This window comes from Bison bison, unplaced genomic scaffold (assembly GCF_000754665.1).
Source record: "Bison bison bison isolate TAMUID 2011002044 unplaced genomic scaffold, Bison_UMD1.0 scf7180017864068, whole genome shotgun sequence".
NCBI lineage: Eukaryota > Metazoa > Chordata > Mammalia > Artiodactyla > Bovidae > Bison > Bison bison.
Window position 1 is genome coordinate 2586644 of NW_011494640.1, and position 9937 is coordinate 2596580.

At 44.3% G+C, this 9937-nt stretch overlaps 1 pseudogene; it reads left to right on the plus strand.

Moving 5' to 3' along the window:
* The window catches only part of LOC104986484, a 14785-nt pseudogene extending 5846 nt beyond the window's left edge, over positions 1-8939 (plus strand).
* Positions 8940-9937: the final 998 nt, after the last annotated feature.

The window sequence follows — 9937 nt, forward strand, 5'->3', positions numbered from 1 at the left end:
GGTAAAGAATCTGCCTGCAATGTGGGAGACCTGGGTTTGATCCCTGGGTTGGAAAGATCCCCTGGAGAACTCCTCATTGGAGTGGCATGGTTACCCACTCCAGTATTCTTGACTGGAGAATTCCATGGACAAAGGAGCCTGGTTGGCTATAGTCCATGGGATTGCAAAGAGTCAGACACGACTGAGTGACTAACACACACACACACACACATACAATGGGATACTACTCATCCACAAAAAAGAATTAAATTCTGTCATTTGCAACAACATGGATGGACTTGGAGGGCATTAGGGTAAGTGAAATAATTAGACAGATAGACATATGGTGGTGGTGGTGATTTAGTCGCTAAGTCGTGTCTGACTCTTGCAAACACATGGACTGTAGCCCGCTAGGCTCCTCTGTCCATGGGATTTCCCAGACAAGAACGCTGGAGTGGGTTGCCATTTCCTTCTCCAGGGGATTTTCCCCACTTAGGAATCAAATCCACGTTTCGTTTCCTGCATTGCAAGTGGATTTTTCACCACTGAGCCACCAGGGAAGCCTGAAGACATATGATATATACGATACTATGTGTGGAATCTAAAAATTAAAACAAACTGGTGACTATAACCTGGAGGAGGGTATGGCAACCTCCTCCAGTATTCTTACCTGGAGAATCCCAAAGGACAGAGGAGCCTGGCGAGCTACGGTCCATGGGGTCGCAAAGAGTGGGACACGACTGAGCAACTAAGCATAGCACACAGCACAGTTACTGTAACAAAATGGAAAGAAACTCACAGGGGCAGAGAACAGAATAATGTCAGTGGAAAGAAGGAATGGGGGCGAGGCAAGAGATGGGTGTAGGGGATTCAGAGATACAAACTGCTATGTATAAAATAAATGAGCTACAAGGATATATTGTACAACACAGGGAATATAGCCAGCATATTAGAATAACTATAAAAGAAGTGTAAGCTTTAAAACTGAATCGATAGGTTGTACACTAGTAACTTACATGATATTGTACATCAACTATATCTCAATTCTAAAAAGATTTAAAAAAACAAACCATTTTCTACTCAGAAAAAAAAAAAAGCTGTGAACTGATTAGAATCCCATCCTAGGTGAACAGTGACGTCCTGGCCACCACTCTGAGCAAAGTCCCAATCCAAAAGGTCCATCTTAACTCATCTGACTGGGCTTAGGAGAATGGGTCAGGGAGAGGCCAAAAGTGTGTGTGGGGGGGGGTGACTGGCAGAGGGATGAGATGGGAAGAGAGGCTCTGGGGAGAGGCAGCAGGGAGGGGCGTGTTGGCAGCAGTCTCCACCCCAGAAGGCAAGCCTGAACCTCAATTCCCTGTCAGTGAAATAGGCGACCAATACCCTCTTTGCAGGATTGTGAAAAGTAAACATGAGGCTCGGCACAGGAGTGACTGGAAGTGAATTTGCTTCTTGGAAGCTCAAAGTAGTACATTTCCCATTATTACTGGTGCTGAGTTTCGATATGCCAAGAGCTCCAGCAAGCCAACTAGACCTGGGAGGAGGATGGTTAGAGATGCCCTAGTAGGTCCCTCCAGCCCACTGTTTCACGGGAGCCAGGTACAAACCCAAGCTTTGGAGGCAGCAGACCCGAGCCTAAAACCTGTTGTTGTTCAGTCACTCGGTTGTGTCCAACTCTTGAGACTCTTGGACTGCAGCATGCCAGGCTTCCCTGTCCATCACCAACTCCTGGAGTTTGCTCAAATTCATGTCCATCGAGTCAGTGATGCCATCCAACCATCTCATCCTTTGTCATCCTCTTCTCCTCCTGCCTTCAATCTTTCCCAGCATCGGGGTCTTTCCCAATGAGTCAGTTCTTCACATCAGGTGGCCAAAGTATTGGAGCTTGAGCTTTAGCATCAGTCCTTCCAATGAATATTCAGGACTGATTTCCTTTAGGATGGACTGGTTTGATCTCCTTGCAGTTCAAGGGACTCTCAAGAGTCTTCTCCAACACCACAGTACAAAAGCATCAATTTTTTAGCACTTAGCTTTCTTTATAGTCCAACTCTCACATCCATACATGACTACTGGAAAACCCATAGCTTTGACTCTATGGACCTTTGTCAGCAAAGTGAGGTCTCTGCTTTTTAATATGCAGTCTTGGTTTGTCATAGCTTTTCTTCCAAGGAGCAAGCATCTTTTAATCTCATGGCTCCAGTCATTGTCCACAGTGATTTTGGAGCCCAAGAAAATGAAATCTGTCACTGTTTTCATTTTTTCCCCATCTATTTGCCATGAAGTGATGGGACCAGATGCTGTGATCTTAGTTTTTTGAATGTTGAGTTCTAAGCCAGCTGTTTCACTCTCCTCTTTCACCTTCATCAAGAGGCTCTTTAGTTTCTCTTAGTTTTCTGCCATTAGGGTGGTGTCATCTGCATATCTGAGGTTATTGGTATTTCTCCCAGAAATCTTGATTCCAGCTTGTGCTTCATCCAGCTTGGCATTTTGCATGATGTACTCTGCACAGAAGTTAAATAAGGAGGGTGATAGTATACAGCCTTGATGTACTCCTTTCCCAATTTGGAACCAGTCCATTGTTCCATGTCTGGTTCTAACTGTTGCTTGTTGGTCTGCATACAGTTTATCAAGAAACAGGTAAGGTGGTCTGGTATTTCCATCTCTTTAAGAATACTCCATTTCAAAAAAAAAAGAATACTCCACTGTTTGTTGGGATCCACACAAGGCTTTAGCGCAGTCAATGAAGCAGAAGTAGATGTTTTTCTGGAATTCCCTTGCTTTTTCAGGCATCCCTGGTGACCCAGACAGTAAGGAATCTGCCTGCAATGCAGGAGACGCTGGTTCAATCACTGGGTTGGGAAGATCCCCTGGAGATGGACATGGCTACCCACTCTAGTATTCTTGCCTGGAGAATTCCATCGACAAAGGAGCCTGATGGGCTACAGTCCATGGGATCGCAAAGAGTTGAACATGACTGAGTGGCTAATACACATTTGCTTCTTCTATCATCCAGTGGATATTGGAAATTTGACCTCTGGTTCCTCTGCCTTTTCTAAACCCGGCTTGTACTGGAAGTTCTCAGTTCACGTACTGTTGAAGCCTAGTTTGGAGAATTTTGACCAACACTTCGCTAGCGTGTGAGATGAGTAGAATTGTGTGGTAGTTTGAACATTCTTTGGCATTGCCTTTCTTTGGGATTAGAATGAAAACTGACCTTTTCCAGTCCTGTGACCACTGCTGAGTTTTCCAAATTTGCTGGCATATTGAGTGCAGCACTTTCACAGCATCATCTTTCAGGATTTGAAATAGCTCAACTGGAATTCCATCACCTCCACTAGATTTGTTTGTAGTGATGCTTCCTAAGGCTCACTTAACTTCGCATTCCAGGATGTCTGGCTCTAGGTGAGTGATCACACCATTGTGGTTATCCAGGTTATTAAGAGCTTTTTTGTACAGTTCTTCTGTGTATTCTTGCTACCTCTTCTTAATATCTTCTGCTTCTGTTAGGTCCATACCGTTTCTGTCCTTTATTGTGCCCATTCTTGCATGAAATGGTCCTTTGATGCCTCTAATTTTCTTGAAGAGATCTCTAGTCTTTCCCATTCTATTGTTTTCCTCTATTTCTTTGCACTGATCACTGAGGAAGGCTTTCTTATCTCTCCTTGCTGTTCTTTGGAACACTGCATTCAGATGGACATATCTTTCCTTTTCTCCTTTGACTTTCACTTTTTTTCTTTTCCCTACTATTTGTAAGCCTTCCTCAGACAACCATTTTGCATTTCTTTTTCTTGAAGACGGTTTTGATCATCACTTTTTGTACAAAGTTATTAACTTCTGTCCGTAGTTCTTCAGGCACTCTCTCTATCAGATCTAATCCTTTTAATCTATTTGTCACTTCCACTGTATAATCATAAGGGATTTGAATTAGGTCATATCTGAATAGCCTAGTGGTTTTCCCTACTTTCGATTAAAGTCTGAATTTTGCATTAAGGAGTTCATTTTATGAGCCACAGTCAACTCCCGGTCTTGTTTTTGCTGACTGTATACAACTTCTCCATTTTTGGCTGCAAAGAATATAATCAATCTGATTTCGGTGTTGACCATCTGGTGATGTCCATGTGTAGAGTCATCTCTTGTGTTGTTGGAAGAGGGTGTTTGCTATGACCAGTGTGTTCTCTTAGCACAACTCTATTAGCCTTTGCCCTGCTTCATTTTGTACTCCAAGGCCAAACTTGCCTGTTACTCCAGGTATTTCTTGACTTCCTACTTTTGCCTTCCAGTCCTCTATGATGAAAAGGACATCTTTTTTGTGTATTAGTTCCAGAAGATCTTGTAGGTCTTCATAGAACTGTTCAGCTTCCTCAGCATTAATGGTTGGACATAGATTACTGTGATGCTGAATGGTTTGCCTTGGAAATAAACTGAGATCATTCTGTCGTTTTGAGATGGCACCCAAGTACTGCATTTCAGATTCTTTTGTTGACTGTGATGGCTATTCCGTTTCTTCTAAGGGATTCTTGCCCATAGTAGTGGATATAATGGTCATCTGAATTGAATTCACCTATTCCCTTCCATTTTAGTTCGCTGATTCCTAAAATGTTGATGTTCATTCTTGCCATCTCCTGTTTGACCACTTCCAATTTGCCTTGATTCATGGCCTAACATTCCAGGTTCCTATGCAATATTGCTCTTTACAGGATCGGACTTAACTTCCATCTCCAGTCACATCCACAACTGGATGTGGATTCTGTCCTTTATTATGCTCAAAACCTGCCTCTGAGCTCACTCATTGGGTTACCTTAGGAAAATCGTTCTTAACTCACAGAGATTATTTTCTTCTTCTCTGTAAAATCAGATGTTACTTTTGATCTCATGAGTTTGCTGTGAGGATGAACTGAGAATACAAAAAGCAAGCATTTAGTCAAGTACCTGACAGTGTAAATGTTCAAGAAATAGCGACAATTATTTAAAAATTTTTTTCTCCCTCTTACTCTTCCTGAAACTGCAACTAAGGACTGACTGACTGCAGTATGTCCATTCCTTCATTCACTCTTTTAATATTTCATTCATTCATTTCAACATTTATTAAGCCAGACAATGTGCTACAGCCTAAGAACACAAGACTAGGAAATCATTAAAACAAGAAAAATACATGTATTTCTCCCTTACTGTATCCCTAGCTGTTAGGCTTTGAATAAATAATGGCCATATGAACAAATAGTATTATCTATTTTCTTGAGCACATGTTACATGCCAGGTGCGAAGGTGTGTGTGTGTGTGTGTTTTTTTTTTGCCAGTTCCATGATGTTTGAGGGAATCTCAGTTCCCACACCAGGGACTGAACCCAGGGCCTCTGCAGTAAAAGCTTGTAATCCTAACCACTGGACTGCCAGGGAATTCCTAAGCTAAGCATTTTGTCTGCATTAGTGCAATGTATCCTCAGAAGAATCCTAGAGCATAAGACCTGTAAAAATCTCATTTGCTGATGTTTATGTAAAACTGAGGCTCAGAGCGGTTAAGCAGTTTAGTTGACCAAAGTCACAAAGGCAGGAAATGGAGACCCTCTAATCAGTATCAGTTGGACTCTCAGTCGTGTCCAACTCTGTGACCCCATGGACTGCAGCACACCAGGCTTCCCTGTCCATCACCAACTCCAAAAGCTTGCTCAAACTCATGTCCATCGAGTTGGTGATGCCATCCGACCATCTCATCCTCTGTCCTCCCCCTCTCCTCCTTCCTTCAATCTTTCCCAGTATCAGGGTCTTTTCCAAAGAGTCAGTTCTTCGCTTCAGGTGGCCAAAGTATTGGAGCTTCAGCTTCCGCATCAATCTTTCCAATGAATATTCAGGGTTGATTTCCTTTAGGATTGACTGGTTTGATCTCCTTGCAGTACAAGGGACTCTCAAGAGTCTTCTCCTAATGACTGAATTATTTTTTTTTATTATCATTGCTATCATTATACCTGATTTCCAGGGGCTTATACTGAAGGTCAGATGGCCTTTTCCTGCCCGGACTTACCCTATACGGGCTGCTGCTATGGCTACACACTTGGGCAGATTTGGGTTCAATTCCAGTTCATCGCTGGCGAGTTACCTGCCTTCCCAGAACCTCAGCTTCCAGTTCCACTCCTGAGAAATGAGATTGAGTAGGGGTTAAATTTGCCTGGAGTAACGGCAAATTTGGCCTTGGAGTACAGAATGAAACAGGCCAAAGCCTAATAGAGTTTTGCCGAGAGAACACACTGGTCATAGCAAACACCCTCTTCCAACAACACAAGAGAAGACTCTACACATGGATATCACCAGATGGTCAACACTGAAATCAGATTGATTATATTCTTTGCATCCAAAGATGGAGAATCTCTATATAGTCAGCAAAAACAAGACTGGGAGCTGACTGTGGCTCAGATCAGGAACTCCTTATTGCCAAATTCAGATTTAAATTGAAGAAAGTAGGGAAATCCACTAGGCCATTCAGGTAAGGTATCAAACCCCTTACGATTATACAGTGGAAGGGACAAAGAGATTCAAAGGATTAGATCTGGTAGTGTCTGAAGAACTATGGACGAAGATTCAAGGTTCGTGACATTGTACAGGAGACAGGAATCAAAACCATCCCCAAGAAAAAAGAAATGCAAAAAGGAAAATGGGTGTCTGAAGAGGCCTTACAAATAGCTGTGAAAAAAAGAGAATTGAAAGGCAAAGGAGAAAAGGAAAGATATCCATTTGAATGCAAAGTTCCAAAGAATAGCAAGGAGAGATAAAGCCTTCCTCAGTGATTAGTGCAAAGAAATAGAGGAAAACAATAGAATGGGAAAGACTAGAGATCTCTTCAAGAAAATTAGAGGCATCAAAGGACCATTTCATGCAAGAATGGGCACAATAAAGGACAGAAACGGTATGGACCTAACAGAAGCAGAAGATATTAAAAAGAGGTAGCAAGAATATACAGAAGAACTATACAGAACTATACAAAAAAGATCTTCACGATCCAGATAATCACGATGGTGTGATCGCTCACCTAGAACCAGACATCCTGTAATGCAAAGTCAAGTGGGCCTTAGGAAGCAGCACTATGAAAAAAGCTGGTGGAGGAGATGGAATTCCAGTTGAGTTATTTCAAATCCTAAAAGATGATGCTGTGAAAGTGCTGCAGTCAATATGCCAGCAAATTTGGAAAACTCAGCAGTGGTCACAGGACTGGAAAAAGTCAATTTTCATTCCAATCCCAAAGAAAGGCAATGCCAAAGATTGCTCAAACTACCTCACGATTGCACTCATCTCACACACTAGTAAAGTAATGCTCAAAATTCTCCAAGCCAGGCTTTGACAGTATGTGAACTGAGAACTTCCACATGTACTGGAAGCTGGTTTTAGAAAAGGCAGAGGAACCAGAGATCAAATTGCCAACATCTGCTGGATCATCGAAAAAGCAAGAGAGTTCCAGAAAAACATCTACTTCTGCTTAATTGACTACACCAAAGCCTTTGACTGTGTGGATCACAACAAACTGTGGACAATTCTTCAAGAAACGGAAATACCAGACCACCTGACCTGCCTCCTGAGAAATCTGTATGCAGGTCAGGAAGCAACAGTTAGAACTGGACATGGAACAACAGACTGGTTCCAAATAGGGAAAGGGGTATGTCAAGGCTGTATATTGTCACCCTACTTATTTAACTTATATGCAGAGTACATCCATGCTGGGCTGGATGAAGCTGGAATCAAGAATGCTGGGAGAAATATCAATAACCTCAGATATGCAGATGACACTACGCTTATGGCAGAAAGCAAAGAACTGAAGAGCCTCTTGATGCAAGTGAAAGAGGAGAGTGAAAAAGTTGGCTTAAAACTCAACATTCAGAAAACTAAGATCATGGCATCTGGTCCCATCACTTCATGGCAAATAGATGGAGAAACAGTGAGAGACTTCATTTTGGGGGGGTTCCAAAATCACTGCTGATGGTGGCTGCAGCCATGAAATTAAAAGACACTTACTCCTTGGAAGAAAAGTTAAGACCAACCTAGACAGCATATTAAAAAGCATACAGAGACATTACTTTGCCAACTAAGGTCCGTCTAGTCAAAGCTATGGTTTTTCCAGTAGCCATGTATGGATGTGAGAGTTGGACTATAAAGAAAGCTGAGCGCCAAAGAACGGATGGTTTTGAACTGTGGTGTTGGAGAAGACTCTTGAGAGTTCCTTGAACTGCAAGGAGATCCAACTAGTCCATCCTAAAGGAGATCAGTCCTGGGTGTTCATTGGAAGGACTGATGCTGAAGCTGAAACTCCAATACTTTGGCCACATGATGCAAAGAACTGACTCATTGGAAAATACCCTGATGCTGGGAAAGATTGAAGGCAGGAGGAGAAGGGGACCACAGAGGAAGAGATGGTTGGATGGCATCACCGACTCAATGGATATGAGTTTGAGTAAACTCTGGGAGTTGGTGATGGACAGGGAGGCCTCGTGGGCTGCAGTCCATGGGGTCACAAAGAATCAGACACGACTGAGCGACTGAACTGATAGAGGGGTTAAATGAGAAAATGCCCAGCACCTTGCCCAGTGTACCAGAGTCGCTTGATAAGTGTTATTCCCTTTCTTTCCTCCTTCCTTCCAGCCCTCCAGGACCACTGTCGGTCTGCACACTACGAAGGGTGCAGAGGACGCCGCACTCTTCCGTCGGACTCTGGCGCAATACCGAGCACTGCCTCCAGGGGGTGCCATCACACCGACACCCCCTCCAGGACCCCTCGCCCCAGGGATTGTTGTTCCCACCGTGGCCGCGCGGGGTCGCCTGGGCCTAGAGTTTTCAGGGACTGAGGGAGCGCGGGAGGCGGGGAAGGTGGAGCCCGCGATGATGAATCAAGTTGGTTCTTCGGGTATCACAGTGATAATAATAAACCATAATAATAGTAACAGCACCGGATCCAGCAGTAACCAGCTGTTACCGATTTAAAAGGCGCATTCGCGTGCTGAGAGGCGGTGGGACTCAAGGGAAGGAGCCAGGCTGAGTCTAATCCAGACCGCTCATTCTCGCGTTCCGGGCGCTCTGTAGCCTTGAGCCTCTCTGAGCCTGCTTCATCAGCATTAAAATGGAAACCAAATAATACAGTTCTTGAGAGGAATGCTAAAGCTGAAACTCCAGTACTTTGGCCACCTCAAGCGAAGGGTTGACTCATTGGAAAAGACTGATGCTGGGAGGGATTGGGGGCAGGAGGAGAAGGGGACAACAGAGGATGATGGCATCACCGACTCGATGGACGTGAGTTTGAGTGAACTCCGGGAGTTGGTGATGAACAGGGAGGCCTGGCGTGCTGCAATTCATGGGGTCGCAAAGAGTCGGACACGAAATGAGCGACTGAACTGAACTGAGAGGAATAAATGGCGCTCTTGCAGAGCTCAGCGGAAAGCGACTTGAGTAAGTGCATTTACTGTATTGATAGTTCTACCCTCTGCCCTGTGAGGGAGCTATTATTCAATTCCCTTTACTGCTAAGGATACTTGGGAGGCCTTCCCCAGGCTCCCTGGGCTGGGTCTGTCTCCTAGGAGAGCCCAGAGGCTAGTCGAGGAGCTCACCCCCTAAACCCACCGCTCAGCAGCTGTCTCCTCTCTCTGGAAGTGCAGGTTCCCCTTCAGACCCTCAGGTTCCTCTGTATACTGCCTTTCCACCCCTAGGTACAGTACGGGCTTCCCTGTTACCTCAGGGGGTAAAGAATCCACCTGCAATGCAAGAGACACGGGTTCGATCCCTGGGTCATGAAAATCAGATCCGCTGGAGGAGGGCATGGCAACCCACTCCAGTATTCTTGCCTGAAAGATCCCATGGACAGAGTGGCCTGGTGGGCTACAGTCCAAAGGGTCACAAAGGGTCTGGAGTGACTGACAGGCTCAGGCCAGCCGACTTCCTCTGGCTAGTCTATACCACACCCTCCACCCACTAAACTGAAGCTATGC